A 17105-nucleotide genomic window follows, 5' to 3' on the forward strand; every position below is an offset into this window, starting at 1 on the left:
ACCCATCTGGTTGCTCTATATACACCTCCTCTTCTAGTATTCCATTCAGGAATGCAGATTTTACATCCATTTGATATACTTTGAATCCCTTGAATGCTACATATGCAAGAAGCATACAAACTCCTTCCAATCTGGCTACAGGACCAAAGGTTTCTCCATAGTCTTCTCCTTCTTCTTGAGCATATCCTTTGCACACCAGTTTGGCTTTGTTTCTTACCACAGTGCCATCTTCATTCAGTTTATTTCTAAAAACCCATTTGGTGCTTATGACATTTTTATGCTTAGGTCTGGGTACCAAAGACCATGTACCATTCTTTTCTATCTGGTCAAGTTCCTCTTCCATTGCCTTGATCTAGTCTTCATCTTTATGTGCCTCTTTGAATGTTTTAGGCTCAAATTCAGAGATCATGCAAGAGTTTTCTTTGACCTTTCTTCTTGTAAGAATTCCTGCATCCTTGTCTCCTATGATCTGCTTTAGATCATGATTCAGCTTTACATACCTAGGAATGATCTTAGTTTCTTCCTCTTGCTTTTCTTCTTCATCCTCATCTTCATCAGCATCAACATCTATCGGTGTAGGATCACTGTTACTGGTGCTAGGCTGTTTTGCAATTGGTTCCCAGAAGGTTACTACCGATTCATCTCCTACTTGGTCACTGTCGGTTTCCTCAGATTTCTCAGAGGTTTCATCAACTCTAACATTGATGCTTTCAACAATTCTCTTAGTCCTATTGTTGAAACATTTGAGAGCTTTGCTCTTTGTTGAATACCCTAGGAATATTCCCTCAACACATTTAGCATCAAAATTGCTCTAATGTTCACTCCTCTTGATATAACATTTTCTACCAAACACTCTAAAGTAGCTTACCACTGGTGTCTTACCGGTCTAATACTCATAATGTGTTTTATCCTTACCCTTTTTGATGAGTACCCAGTTCATTGTGTAGACTGCAGTGCTCACCGCTTCTCTCCAAAAGGTGTGAGCAATCTTCCCTTGGATCAACATAGTTCTAGTTGCTTCAACCATAGTCTGGTTGTTCCTCTCTGCTAGCCTATTCTACTGTGGAGTTCGGGGGGTAGACATTTACCTCTTGATGCCATTCTCTTCATAGTATTTGTTGAATTCACCAGAAGTGAATTCTCCTCCTTGATCAATTCTTAAGCACTTAATCCTCTTACCGCTTTCTTTTTCAACTAGTGCTCTGAAGGCTTTGAAATTTCCAAAAGCTTAAAATTTGTCCTTCAAGAATGTGACCCACATCATTCTTGAGCAATCATCAGTAAGAATCATAAAATACCTATCTCCCTGCACACTCCTAGTTTTCATAGGACCACACAAATCAGTATGCACAAGATCAAGTAAATTGTCTACAGTGAAAGATTTACCTTTGAAGGTTGTGGAAGACATTTTCCATAGTTGACAGTCTCTGCACAAAGGATTTTCCGATTTGCTCAGCATAGGAAATCCTCTAGCTTCCTTGATCTTACTAGCCTTCACAATATTATTAAAGTTCACATGGTAGAGTCTCCTATGCCATATCCAGCTATCATCAAACTTAGCCATTAGACATGTACTGACATTAGCATTCAATTGAAATAGGTTACCTTTGGTTTGCATACCAGTGGCCATCAATTCACCACTCTGACCTTTTATTTTACACACTCCATCTTTGAATTCTAGAGTGAGTATTATCATTCAGCTGGGCAACACTCAAAAGGTTGTGTTTGAGACCTTCTACCCAATACACATTGTCAGCACTTCTTTTTCCATTAAGAGAGATGGACCGTCTGCCTTTTACCATACATGGTGCATCATTACCAAAACAAACCACACCACCATCATACTCTTCTAGAGATAGAAACTTACTCCGGTCACCAGCCATATAGTGAGAACAACCATTGTCAATAATCCACTCATTGGAATTATCAAAGTGGGAGATAAGAGCCTTCTTGTCTGACACATCTTCCTTGACTTCTACAAACACAATATCTTCACTTTCTTCATCTTCTAATTCCTCATCAGTGACACCTTCATCAACTGCTACAAAACAATTTCTCTGGTTTCCTCCTTTGAACTTCTTAAAATTTTCCGGTTTGTCCTTATTATCACCATTAGGACAGTTTACAACAATGTGTCCTATCCAGTTACAAGAAAAGAATTTCAAAGGGAGCTTACCTCTGTATTTACTGGTTCCCTTGGGAAGTCTCTTGGCAAGAAGAGCTTCAAATTCCATCAGGATCTCCTCATCATCCATTTCTCTACTTTATCTTGGTTCACCACTGGTACTAGCTTCCTTTCCTTTTCTAGATGGTGCAACAGATGCTCTGAAGGCTAATTCAGTCTTCTGAATACTACCATTATAATTATTTAGCTCATAAGCTCTTAACTTTGCAATGATGGAGTCCATGGATACCTTTGTCTTGTCTATAGACCTCAACTCCTGAATAGCAGCAACCCTTATTGCATAGATCGGTAATAAGGATCTCAAAACTTTGCTAACAATAGTGGAATCTTCCATTTTACCACCAGCACTCTTGATATCTCCAACAACAGTTTTGATTCTTATTCCATATTGTTGAATGGTCTCTCCTTCAACCATCCACATGTCTTCAAACTTTCCCCTAAGGCTTTCTTCCTTAGCTTGTTTCACATGCTCATCACCGCCATAGATATTCTCAAGGGCATCCCATACTTCTTTGGGATTCTCTTCATCCTGAACATCAATAAACTCAATGTCAGATAAGCTGCTGATTAGGGCTTCCATGACTTGACCATTCTCCTGAATCTCTCTCTTTTGATCATCGGTGAGAGTATCAGTAGGGATAACATAAGCATTCTCAACATAGCTCCACTGTTGAGCAACCATGCTTCTAATGTATATCTTCATTCTATCCTTCCATATTTTAAAGTTGTCTCTGTTGAACTTTGGACCTTCCCTCTTCATCATTAGAGTAGAATCTTTAACTCAAGTGGTTAAGATTACAACACAGAGGACCTGGAGGATGCTCTAATACCAATTGATGAATAAATGATGAACAATTAGTACCAAACTGGTACTGAGAGGGGGGGGGTGAATGAGTACAGGCAAAAACACTTTATCCTTAAACTGGTTTGATTGAAAAACTCTACACTTGACTGGCAAGCAATAACACCGGTCTAAACCAGATTACTGCCAGTAAAACACAGTAAGAATGTGAAAGACATAAACCGGTAGCTCTTAACTTTCCACACAATCTAACATCTTATTTCCACTTCACCCATATGCATACACTAGTGATACATCAATAGAAATGTAAAGACTTACTGGTTCAACATGCTTTACCACTTGACAGAAAATAACAAAGCATCACATGAAAAAGTATCACACATAACACACATATTTTTTCACGTGGAAACCCAACTAGGAGAAACCATGGTGGGGATGAATACCCACAAGCTATTATTTGAACCCTTTTGAAGTCCTTTCTGTTAGGAACCTTGTCCGGTTAAAGACTTTTCAATAGGTTATGTTAGGAACCAATCCTGCTAGGGATCACCCGATTAAGGGATGGCTAAAATACTCGGTTAAGGGTTAAACCCTGTTAAAGGTTACCTTGTTAGAGGATTTCAAGAAGTCAAATATTTTGAGTCACCCTGTTAAAGGATTTACAACAAGCCAGTTAAAGCTACCCTGTTAAGAGATTTTCCAACTGTTGAAGTGGTTAGAGGTCAATAGATATTACAATGATTTGGTAACAACACTTCAATGCCAATGCAGATCTGCTTTAGTTCCTTCCTTCTACAATCACACTCTGTAGGTATCTATTCTCTTATCTGGTCTGACAAGAATCACATATCTCTGCACTTAGATACACACACAACATTTTCCAACAACCTCAACATGAAAAACAACATCAACCTTATAGGAAACAGATAGGTCGGTAGCATAAACCCTAAACCCTAAACATTTAGGTTAATTATTCAATCGGTTCAATCCTAAACATTGAACATATTGCATTGATTATAATAGTCTTGAAAAAATCTCAAGACATTATCCAACATTCATTCTTCATTGCTTCTTAGAGGCTGATAACCCATCACGCGTTCTCCACCATTTACAGAGACTTCGCACATTCCCGAGGTAGATAGGATCAATCTCCTTCATGCAAGATCCTTCACACGCACAAGGCTGACGTGGCAACATAATTTGTTCTTCATTACAATGCTAACTCATCACACGATGTCATCGGTTGAATCACACAGGCTTGGAATCCATCAACTGGAAACCCTGAAGCTGAGACTACCAATCGATAGTCATACCATATGAAACATTGATACAAAACATTCCATATACCGGTTCACATTCCAACATACCGGTTCACTTGGACAGACATACCGCTTCACTTTTTCACATATACCGGTTCACAACATCATACCGGTTCTCTTGCAAGTTGCTTACTTCAATATACCAATTTACTCTTCAGCATATTGACATCAATGAAAACATACAATATCATCATGTCATCATACTCTATACATATGCCAACATAAAACACTACTACCACCGGTTTCATAGGCTACTAAGGAGAAACCTGTAGAAAAAGTTGAAGAGAAGCCCTCTAAGCAAGAAAAGGAACAAGAGCAAGAGAAAATTGAGGAGAAGAAATCTACTAAACAAGAAAAGGCATTAGTCAAGCAGCAAAATAATGATGATGATGACTCATTAGGCATCAAAGGGCCTATAGATGTAGAGAATATGAGTGCATCAGAATTTATGGAGATTGCAACTGTGATGCATTCCAGGGCTCAGATGAAGAGACTTAAGGAACAAAGGAAGGAAGTAGAAACTATCCAAACTGCTGTGGAGATTTTGTCCAGTCTTCTACCAGTGACTATAATAGGGAATTTGTCAAGTCCTATTGGAAAACTTGGCTAGTTGGTTGCTGATGCCTCTGACCAACTCAAGTCCCTTAAGGAAGCAGCTCAAACTTTGGTTGAGAAAAACTACAGGAAGAAAAGAGGTGAATTTTACTTTTCAATTTGGTATTGTTGTCAAAGGGGGAGTAGAAATATGTATCTGTTGTGAAAATTTTGTATGTATTATTAAGGGGGAGTAGAAATATGGTTGTACAACTTTTGTAAGCACACTTAGTTGTAAAGTTGTAAAATTTTATAAGTGTTGCCATCAATGCCAAAAGGGGAGATTGTTGGCTTGATGATGATTATAATGGATGAATTCATGTGTTGTCATTGATGGAACAAGTACACACACATATGTTCACATTGTTATTGTAATCTTAGACAAATCAGTATTACTTATAAAGTTACTTGTATTACAACTAATATTGGAGGTTTAGCTTATTATGGTTTAGAGAGTGTTAAACCGGTTTATGTAGACAACTGGTATATGCAGGAATGGCTTGACACCAACTTGGAGATTCAATAGAAACCATCAAAGAAGCAATGGAGGATAACCAGTTTACATGTTGATAGTGGTTAACTCCAAACCGGTATAGGTGTTCCAATCGGTATTTGTTGATTGTGTGATGAGTTATCACCAGTCATGATGAGTTACCCCTAACCGATAGATTTGGTGGTGATCTGTGATGAGTTATGTTAGATTGTCCAAATACACTACACCTAGGAAATTGTGATATGATTTCTAAGCTGACATGAAATCTAATGTCTATATAATGACATTATGATGAACTATTTTTTATGATATGATGTGATGTGAGATAGAAGTGTTAAGTTGTTGAAGGCATTGCAGAATATGTTGGTGATGCAGTTTTGGTTGAGCAGAAGATGATCTATTCAAGCAAGTTGTGCTACTTCTAGATCACACCAACTGCTTTTTCTAATCACTACAATAGTCAAATCCCCTAACCAGGTAAGCTCTAACAAGATTCATTGTACAAATCCTCTAACAAGGTGATCCATTAGTTTGGATGTTGAAATCCTCTATTGAGGTTGCTCCTAATAGGGTACTACCTTTAATAGGGTATAGCTCCTAACAGAGATTTGGGATCTTTAACAGGATTCGTGTTGGCTATCATTGGCATATGATGAACTGACACGTTGATATGATGATAATGTATGTTGTCATTGATGTCAATAAGTGTAAGAGAACCGATATGTAGATTGAAGAGATGTAGTAAACTGGTGTTAGGGTTTCACTAAGTGTGACTACTGCTTGGTAGTCTTAGCTCTATGGTTATCAGTTTGGCGATTCAGCTTGTGTGATGCAAGCAATGATACTCCGTGATGAGTTAGCTAAGAGATGTGAATGAGATCGAGGTGCCATGTTAGCCTTGTGCATGTGAAGGATTGAGGTATGAGAAGATCGACCGCATTTGGAGTCTACCTCGGGAATGATCATTCTTCTTAGTGGTATGAGAAGAAAGCGTGATGGGTTACTAATTCCCATGTATGGTGAAGAATGAACGATGTATATTGTCTTGTGATCTATTTGAATTTGTAATTCTCTATACAATGTGTTTGGATGGTCAGGATTGGACCGTCTGTGTTGTAAACCTAAGATTCTTAGGGTTTAGGGTTTATGCTACCAACCTAACTATTGTCTATAAGGTCGATGATGTTTGTTATTGTAAAGTTGTTGGCAAATGTTGTGTGTGTATCTAAGTGATGAGATACTCACAAGACCAATGAGTGGAAAATTGTAGTGTGATTGCAGAGTAGAGGAAATGAAAAGGATCTGCCTTGGCATGTAGTGCTATTATCAGATTAGAAGTTTTACCTGTTGTCTTCTAACCATTTCAATAGTTGGAAAATCCCTTTACCAGGTAGCTTTAACATGCTTATTATAAAACCTATAACCAGGTGACTCAAGATCATAGATTTCTTCAAATCCTCTAGCAAGGTATCCTTTAACAGGGTATATAGCCATCCCTTAACCAGGTGATCTCTAACAGGATCGATTCCTAGCAGAACCTTATTGTAAAGTCTTTAACCAGACTAGGCTCCTAACAGGGTGAGCTTCAAAAGAGTTCAAAACAAGCTTTTGGGTATTCATCCCCACTGTGGTTTTTCCCATTTGGGTTTCCACGTGAAAAATCTATTTGTTATGTGTTATGCATTTTTCATGTGATGTTTATGAAGTATATGGTTGAAATATTATGCATGTAGGGTTAATAGGTTATGGTATTTCTAGTATACCACATGCACATGTTTATGGTGTCTAGTGTCTTACTGTGTTTAACTGGTATTGCCATGGTTAAGTTCAGTAATGGTGATAACCAGTTGGTTTTGCTTTAGCTAGATAAGTTGTTAAGAGAGTTTTTATCTATACTGATTCACCCCCCCCTCTTAGTACTAGTTGGGGTATCTGTTGTTCATCATTATTCATTAATTTGCTCCTAGCAGAGCACTTTTGTAGACCTTAACCAATCGATTACCTATTACTATAGATAATTAACTTGTGAGTCCCATCTCACCGTGGTTTTTCCCATTTGGGTTTTCCATGTATAAACACTTGTGTTATGGTGGATGTTTTACTTATTGTGGATGCTTTAATATCATTTTGGATTACATGCATAGTGTTTAGTAAACTTGTCAATTATCTCAACCGGTCAGTGTTTAAAGTGGTATTGTTTTTACTGTCACTGATTCACCCCCCTTTCAGTGCTTTATAAGTCTATCAAAAAGTGGATTAGGTTTTGATACTGGTTAATGTTCAAATCAAAGGACTGAAGATAAAGGCAAGATGAAGAAGGTTGAATCTGAACAACACATTGAAGAAGCAAACAAAGGAAGGGAGCCCTGAAATCAAAGAAGTTATCCAAGGAAACCTCTAGCCAGACAATCTAATGTTCAAAGGTACCCTTCATTCAATGGCTATTGTTTCTCCTATGTTAAATTTGGACATAAGAGTTTATAATGTAGAAACAAAATGAATCAAAATGTTCAATGTTTTACTTGCAAGAGATTTGGCCATAAGGCTAGTGATTGCATAAGTGAAATTATGGATGGAAGAAATATATTCTTTTATGGTTATTGTCAGTTGTGTAATGGTTTTGGACAGAAGCATAATCTATGCAAATCTAGAATGAATACAAGAAATTCAAAATAGAGGAATATCAAGTGCTTTAGTTGCAACAAAGTTGGGCACATTGCTAAAACAAGCAAAAAGGGATGAACTTGTAAAGAAGATTAATGTAGAAGAGGTAAGGTATAAAATAAAAATATTTGGAGAAAGAAGGAAGTGGAATTGACATAAAATGTTGCTACATTTGGCTCCAGTGCAGAGATCCCCTCCAAAAACTACTCTAGAAGCTTTGGCTTAGGGGAGCTACAATGAAGATGGTTTTTTTCCTGCCAAAGAGGTTGATGTTGCTGTCACAATATGTTGATAAAAATGATGTACTTTAACTCTTGGTGAATAATGCAGTAGAAAATATTGCTATGTAGTAGAATGCAAAGCTTCAAAAAGTGATTGTTCACACATGCAGAGATGCTTAGCAAATTTTTGGTGATATGATGGTTTTGGTGACAAAACCGTAGGTTATTTGACATAATATATGTTTTTTGTTGTTAATGGTTAATTGACAAATTTGAGGAGCAAAAAGGTATTTAAGAGAAATTATTATCAGCAAAGCTAAGGTATTTACAAACTCTATCTCATGGATTCCAACAATTTTGTTAGTTATGAGGATGGATCTGAACCCAAATTTAAGAAACTTATGAAAGAGACAATATGAGGTGTTTCGGTTGGTGCATTTTTCGTCACTACTAGCTAGGATAGTATGTCTTGAATACATCTACAATTTTTTTGATATATAGATTAAGGAGTATGATAGTGTAAAAATAAAGAATTATGAAGGTTCTCTCTTCAAAGAAAATTTACAGTCGGTCACGAAGTTAGGGCACAAGGGTTTGAATATTTGGGGCGAATTATGTCTGATATGACCTATCCAACCAAATACAGTCATCATAAATCACAAAGGAATCTCTAAAGGTTGTTACTAGTCTTTGTTCAAATGGAACCATGCTTGTGATGAAAACAATAAGAAACAAGGAAGTTGAAACATTGACAAATGTGAAATCTGATCAAAGAGCTCTATGAATTGAGGCCATTACAGAAACTCTAGTAAGATATGTTGCTTTGGGTATTACCTATAAGATTCAATTTCAAAATAGAAAAGGTTCTACATCTTCTATTATAGTATATGTTGCTTATCATATGGATAAGCCAAGAAAGAAGTATGATTTATGTGAACTGTTGAGATAAGTATTAAACAATATCAAGCTGACAAAGAATGATGGTTATGCTTTTCATTTTGGATCATTGATTGTATGTTTGTCATTTTAATTTTTAAATTCATTACCAATGAAGGAGAATGTTGTTTGGGATGAGAACTTACCGGTAAGAAAGGAATCAAAAGGTATTTATATAATTTGAATGAGAAAGACAGGGTGTGCAAATAATATTTATATGAACTTTGGAAGAACTTGATTTCTAGATTTAGGGTTCCAAAAATATGTGTTGAAATGTATAGGGATAACATTACATTCTTGGTTGATACAAATCATTGTTTCATGGAAGTTGTGTTGCTCTGAAAGTTTTGGCTAACAAAATTTGGATACGAAATTAACGTTGAAGAGTGTATGATGTATGCAGATGAGCTTCTTAAACTTCAGGTAGATCTCACTGAAGACAATTTGGTACTTATGAAGAACACATTGGATTAAATACTACTAGACAGATTTCTATGGAAATATCCTCCTTTGTTAAGAAGACATGAAGAAAATCTATTGAGGTCTCCTCTCTGGTTCCAAAGAAGAAGAAGTCAAATAGAAAAGAAAAGGCTAAAATCATTAGAATTGATGATGATGAGACTATTGATGCTGATGTGAATCAAAAGAAGATAATTATTGCAGAAGAAGAGATCTAGAAGGAACCCTTTGGTTCTTTTGGATAAGATCCTTTTGAAGCTGATAAAGTGCTAAAAATGCTTGAGGAACTTGATGGCATAAAGAGAATAGGTAATGTATGGTTATCATAACCATCTTATGACAAAGAAAGGATTGAAGAATATTTGGTTTTTTACTTGATCCAGAATAATATTTCTCTTAAATCTACTAAAAATTTTCTCCCAGATGTTTTGTTTGAACAATTGAGTGAGCAATTAGACCTGAAAGCTATTGAAAAAGGACAACCAAATCTTGAAGATGAAGTGCAAAGAGATATGAGAAGAAAATGTGTTGTAGAATAGAAGAAATTGACTGAATGTATAAAAGACATGAGGACATGTGTGGATGCAGTCTCTAGTGTCTACAAATATTGTCTTAGGCGGCTTGCTGTCACAACAAACCACAAAGAAAAGATTGACTCCCTTGAGTTTGAGCTAAACAGATTTGCAGAATCTTTTAATATTTTGAAGCATAAATATGGTGTAGTAAGGAGTAAGATTAATTAATTGCATTTGGAGCTATTCTTGGTGCAAAAATAGAGGTATAATTTGGTCAGGAAGTTCTAGACAGTCAAAGAAATTATTGAAACTAAAATGGATCATTTTACCCCTCTATTGGAAGATGCAAAGAAAGCTAAATTGAGATTTTTGGGGCTAGATGATTTGATTGGTGCTATTGACCTTCTTGTGCAGTGCAATAATTAGTGCATAGTGTTGACATCAGCTATCAAAACTTGGAATTCTTTTCTCTTGGAGCTCAAATAAAAGTATAAGGATATTTTCCTACAAAAAGGTAATTAAGACCTTTTTTATTTGAATTGCATTACTATTGTTAAGAAAAAGTTGTGTGAAGGTATCTTTTTTTGATACCCTTTGTCCTTGATGGAAAAGGGGGAGAGAATGATAAGTTTGGAGAATATTAGGGAGTAAGAAGAAATGGGGAGAGATGGTGAGAAAAGAAAGAATAAGCGTAACAGGTGAAAATTAGAGGTTCCGCCACAAGAAAGATGAAAACTACTAATTTTTCTTAGGGACCAATTACATTAGGTAAAGATAGGAATTAGATAGATCTAAACCTAATAGATCTAGTTTCTGATATGATTTCAGGGGGTCTTGAATGATCCTCTTCTTTCCCTTGAGTTGAATTGATTTATTGAGGATGTTGAAATTAAGGCAAACGAGCTAAAATTGAGCTAATTACGTGCAAACAGTGAGCTACAGTCATTGAATTGAGCCACAAACCTGGATCTAAGGATTGTAAGAGGATTCAAACCTATTCCCAGAAGGAGCTCCTAATTTGTCAGGACCGTGATGGTGGTCACTTTGGTCCTCTGTATTTTTTGCACTCCAATGGGGGATTGATTCATCATTGTAAATAAAACAAATTTTAAAGATTGCAACTTTGTGCCCATTCTTGCGCATACTAGAGAATGGAAATAACTTGAAAAAGGGGGTTGCCTAAGTCAAACCCTAGTTTAAGAATTAATTTTGAATGAAATATTTCAAATACTGAAATAAATAATGGAATTATATACCTTAGATCTACAATGACTAATAATGATTCTTTTCTTCTTGAATATAATCACATATGTTGTATGAAATGGCATGAACATGAAAAAACCCTAATCACACACACATGCTTGCATATGAATGTTGTAATTGGTTCCACAATGGTTGAATGAAAGAAATGAAACCTTGAAGAACTCTAGAAACACTTGATGATGAATACTTTAATGCTTGAATGCTATAGGTCAAATGCTTGGAGTCTTAAGATTGAAATGAATTGATTAATTTCTTTATATATGAGATACTAGGTCAATTTACTGATTAAGCCAACCTCCAACGGTCACATAGAGACACCAAATTCATTTCCCACTGGAGAGATAGGTCTCATCCCTCCATTGAAAATTGGGTCCCATTGAGGGGGACCAGGACACTAGAAGCTTTGTTCCAAGACCAGGGTTCTAGCACCCTGGTCCTCTTCAATCAAGGACCAAAATTAGGGCCTAGGGAGGAGGACACACCTCCAAGGAGTCATTTGGTAGGTGTTTGTGACATGAAAACTAGAGTTAAGGTGTTGAACAGACCCGGATGGGAGATGAGGGGGAGACATGCTAAAGTAGGGGCACAAACATAAGGTGTAAATTGTCCTGGAGATAATTTACAATACTACAATAAGTAATGGTAAAGGATTTAATGGGATAGGGGGAGAATAGTAGTAAAGTAATGTTTTGAAAAATAATTTTGAAATAACAATATTTTTTAAAAGTACTTTGAATCGACTAACTTTTTTGCATGTTGTCATCAATAACAAAGGGGGATATTGTTCGAGTTTTGTCATTGATGTATTTTGGTAAAGGACAATGTTGTATAGGCTATATTGGTTGTCATTAATGTCAACATACTTTTCTTGACTTATACTATTGTTGCTCTAGTAATTCTGTCTTTTTTCATCATGCTTTGCTCCATGTTGCTCCATAGTTATAGATATGGGTTTGTGGTTTGGATAGTATACTAATGAATATCAGATGTACGTATATTCAAGTTTGTATATATTATGGAACTTCAAAAGATGAGATACATGGTTCGGTAGCTCGGTCTGTCAATTCCTCTTTTCCTCTAGAACATAATTGTTTGTCTGGACATTCACATTTCATTAGTTGATTGTTTTTTCTCTTCGATTTTAGGACATGATTAAGCATTGTGGATAACATGTATATTACATTTGGCACTAACTTTTGTTATATCATGGCCAACCTATGTGGCTGAAATGTATGAAGTATATTGTGGTAGTGTGAAAAGTGTTTTCTTTGTAAGGCGTTTGTGGTTGAGTTGAGATATAGATCAATATATATGTGATGTACTCTTTTGATGATGTAATAGAGAGATACAAACATACATGTGCAACATAGTGATCAGATGTGATATGTGATCGAAGCAAATGCGAATGACTAAAGAGCCAATGAACTATGCAAAGTCTATCTACTGAGCCTAATTGGAACAATACTCCATGCATATGTAAGATGCAACTATAACCGTTTATTTTGTCTACTTATTCTCTTTTAGGTAGTAATCCATTCGACAGTGAGCCTTCATATTTTGGGCAATGAGCCCTCTAGCAGTGAGCCTTAGGTAGTGAGCCTTGTAGTGATAATTTTTAAATATTTTATAACTAGCTATATTATATTGAAAATTAACCCTCTCCATGGTTTTTCCCTAATGGGTTTCCATGCAAAAATATCATGTTCTCTTGTACATGTTGTTATGGATGGTATCTCTAGTTTTGTTAGTTATTTGATCATTCATTTATTTTTGTTACATGCTAATTGGTATGAATCTACAAATTAATAATTGGGTTGATTCTAAAGTTTGAAAAGGGAATACTGATTCACCCCCCTCTTAGTATTCCATTTGTTTAATAGTAAAAACCTGTAGAGTTGTACAAATTAGTATGACATGACATAGATTTTCGTGCCCAAAAAAATTGCAAAAAAATCATGATCTCCAATTTTGGCAAATTGATAGGTGATTTTAGGGTTCTTGGACCTCTTGAGCATGATGGTGACCTTTTTTTTGCTCCAGAGTGCCTTGATTTTTCAGCTAACCACAAATTTTGCCTCAATTTTTGTTCCCTCACCTAAATTAATGAAAAAAATTAATTTCTTGAATTTTGATAAAATGATCTTAGTATTTTGGGACGTTGCACACACGATGGAAACCTTCATTTGAGTCCAATGTTGTTAGAATAATCACTCAAGGTTGGATCCCTCAAGCATTCAAAAATGAACTTAATAGATTTGAAACTCATGTACTATGTAGAAGTTGACGATACAACCATTGGAGCTAAGAATCATTTACAAGAAAAACACTTGTCACACACAATTATATTGGAGATACAATATTGGAGATGCACACACAATTATATTGGAGATACACGATTACATTGAATGAATGAAATCTTATAAAAGGATGAATGAAGCCCTAGATGCAAAATCCTAAAGGCTAGATTAAAGTAGCATGCACGAAGTGTTGCAATCATAATGAATGAGACAACTTAAGTTATTATTAGTCTAATTAAATAAAAGCAAAAAGAACCTAAGTTTAGCTTAAGTGAAAAAGTAATTAAGGACCTAATTAATAAATAATTAGATAACATGTCCTAATTACTCCAACAAAATCCTTCTTGACTTATATGGCACCTTCGAAGCACCATTTTTCTTTTGGATATTTTTTCCTATTAGTTAAGGACATTTCATTAAATAACAACAATTTCCAATCTTCCTTTCTTATTCCAATTGTATTTTTTGAAGACAAACAGATGTTGAGAGGGGGGAGGAGGATGAATCAACATTAACTTAAACTTTAAACATCCATTTGTAGATTAAACATTAAATCAGATCTACCAAAGAATGAACTGAATATAAATAATGCACCACACAAGAACACCAACTTTTTTTATGTGCGAACCCCAATGAGGGGAAAACTATAGTTAGAGTTAACTCACACTATATGAACAAATGAATATACTATTATTTTAAGGCTCAGTGCCTAAGGAAGCTCGTTGCTCCCTAATGGACTTGTTGATTAAGATACAATGATATAGGGACCTACTAAGGAGATTCACTATCTGCTAGTAGCATACATGAAACTTTGATTTAGAAAACATAAAGCGAACTAGTATAAAAGAAGCATTTGTCATATGCTAATGTTGCATCCCTTTTTGGAAAAATTACCCTATCATACTAAGTTTGTGCACTTCATACTCAATTAAAAAATCACATATACATTCTACCCTCTTCACAAATGATTTGATCTTCTATAAATACCCTCAACAACACCTCAATGCACCAATTAGGTTAGCTCCAAAATATATACAAAATGATCTATGAAGCAACCCAAAGCATAACTTAACTCAAAATACATAACAAAAAATCCTTCAAGACAAATAAGATAGGTCAAGATCAACGAAAAATAAAGGAACCAATGTTGTTAGCCCAAACAATAACAAAAACACTAAAATTACTCACAGTCCAGCTTTGTACCATGAGGAAAAAACCAAAAACAACATGCAGATCAAGATAAGATAAGTTTAGATCATCCACTATAAAATTAGTACAAACATCTCCAAAAGTAATTGATGATTGAGTGCTGGTGCAAGTGAAGAAACCCATTGAATTAGTAAGAACTAGTAGAGCTAGTGTGAAGAAGTATAAAGGAGCAGTATATGAGTTTTGTGCTTAACCAAAAGTATAACCAGGCATGAGGAGATGCTATTCTATCAGTTTATAATCTTTCAGATGTAATCCAAAGTGAGACTTCCCTAGGGTTGTAGCCCTTGTTGTTATTGTGTTTGAGCAGTGAGCTCTAGGCAGTGTGCCTGAATGTATGTGTATTCCCCATTGTAATATTTCATATACTTTTAACAAGGTATCATCATATTGTGGGTAGGTTCCCACCATGGTTGTTCCCTTGACTGGGTTTTCCATGTCAAAAATCTTGGTGTTATGTGTTATTCATGTGGTGTTGATTTATTCTTTCATTGCTAATCATAAAATCTAAAATCATGTTTGAGTTGTGTAAAGTTTTTGAGAAAACTGATTCACCCCCCCTCTCAGTTTTTTGCCTTGTTTCCAACAAATAAAGTAAAATAAAATAGAATAAAAAGGATAAAGCACTACTACTCACGTAGTCATACACAATACTACATATTGTAGACAAGGATTAGGTCAAGGAAAATGCAATCAAGGCGAGAGAGAAAACCAAAGACACAAACTAGGGTTAGATGTGGTAGGGCCTTAGTTTTACCTCTGATCAACAACCATTTGGAAAGAAGACACACTCAAACTTGTGGAACTAGGTATATAGACATATATATACATACATAAATATATGTATAGATATGTATACATACATACATATATGTATATATATGTATACATATACATACATATATGTATGCACACATATATACATAAATGTATGTATGTATACATACATACACACACATACACACACACACACACACATAAACACATATACACATAAACACATATACATATATACATATAGATATATATATATATGTATATATGTATACATATATACATATACACATATACATATACATATACATATACATATACATATACATATACATATACATATACATATATACATGTATCTATATATATACATGTATATATGTCTATATACATATATATACATATATATAGACACACACACACAAACACATATATATACATGTGTGTGTGTGTGTGTGTGTGCAGTACTTGAGTGATGTGTTTTCATTGTTGTCAACATATGACTCTTGGTGTTCCAGTGTTGCAGTCAGATTAAATGAGTTAGTTTGGCCAATGTGTTGCAGATGAGTTGCTGCAGATTAAAGGGTTTTGATATAAGTATCTCTAGTTAATTCAACTAAATTTTTTGTGGTCCATGTGGTGATTTGATCGAGTTATGAGATCTGATATTGCGGTTGGTTTTTTAGATGTTCGGTGTTGGTCAATGTTCTAGATTTTTCTCTTTATTGCTCCGCGTTGCAATATCTTGCTTTGCAGATTTGGTAGAGTGTTTGGGATATTCTGGTGTGTCCTCAATTTAGATGGTTTGTGATTTGGAAGTCCACAAGTTAATTTTTTAGTTTGATAGTCAGTTCAGTTAGTGTTCTTTAAGTTCAGTATAATGATGTTGAAGATTCTAGTAAGTGGTGTTGTGGTGGTTATTTCTATGGTAATTCATGTTGCTTATGGATGTTTCTAGATTTTTTTCTATTTGTGTTGGTGGTCCGCATCGATCGTTCTCCTCGTTGTTGATGATTTTCCTTATTCTGGTAGTGTTCTTCACATTCTTGGCCGACATGATGATTGTAGCATGTTGCGGATGTTTGAGGCATAATTATTGAAGGTGTTTTGTGTTCGAGGTGTTGATTTAGGTCCATACTATGTCTTATCCAACACTGTTTTGTTCTGCATGTGTTATTGTAGCGTGTATGGTTACATCTTTGTAATTTGTGATAAGTGTTGAGCCGACCTTGAAAGATAGGTTGATGATATGTATAAAGAAATATAATAATCATGTGAGAGAGGTATCTATGTGTGTGAATAATGTTTTGATCTTTCAGAAGAAGTGAAGTAGTGCAAAGAAGTGTGAAGAAGTGCGAAGGAACAGTATATGTG

Source organism: Cryptomeria japonica, chromosome 5, assembly GCF_030272615.1.
Source record: "Cryptomeria japonica chromosome 5, Sugi_1.0, whole genome shotgun sequence".
Classification (NCBI taxonomy): domain Eukaryota; kingdom Viridiplantae; phylum Streptophyta; class Pinopsida; order Cupressales; family Cupressaceae; genus Cryptomeria; species Cryptomeria japonica.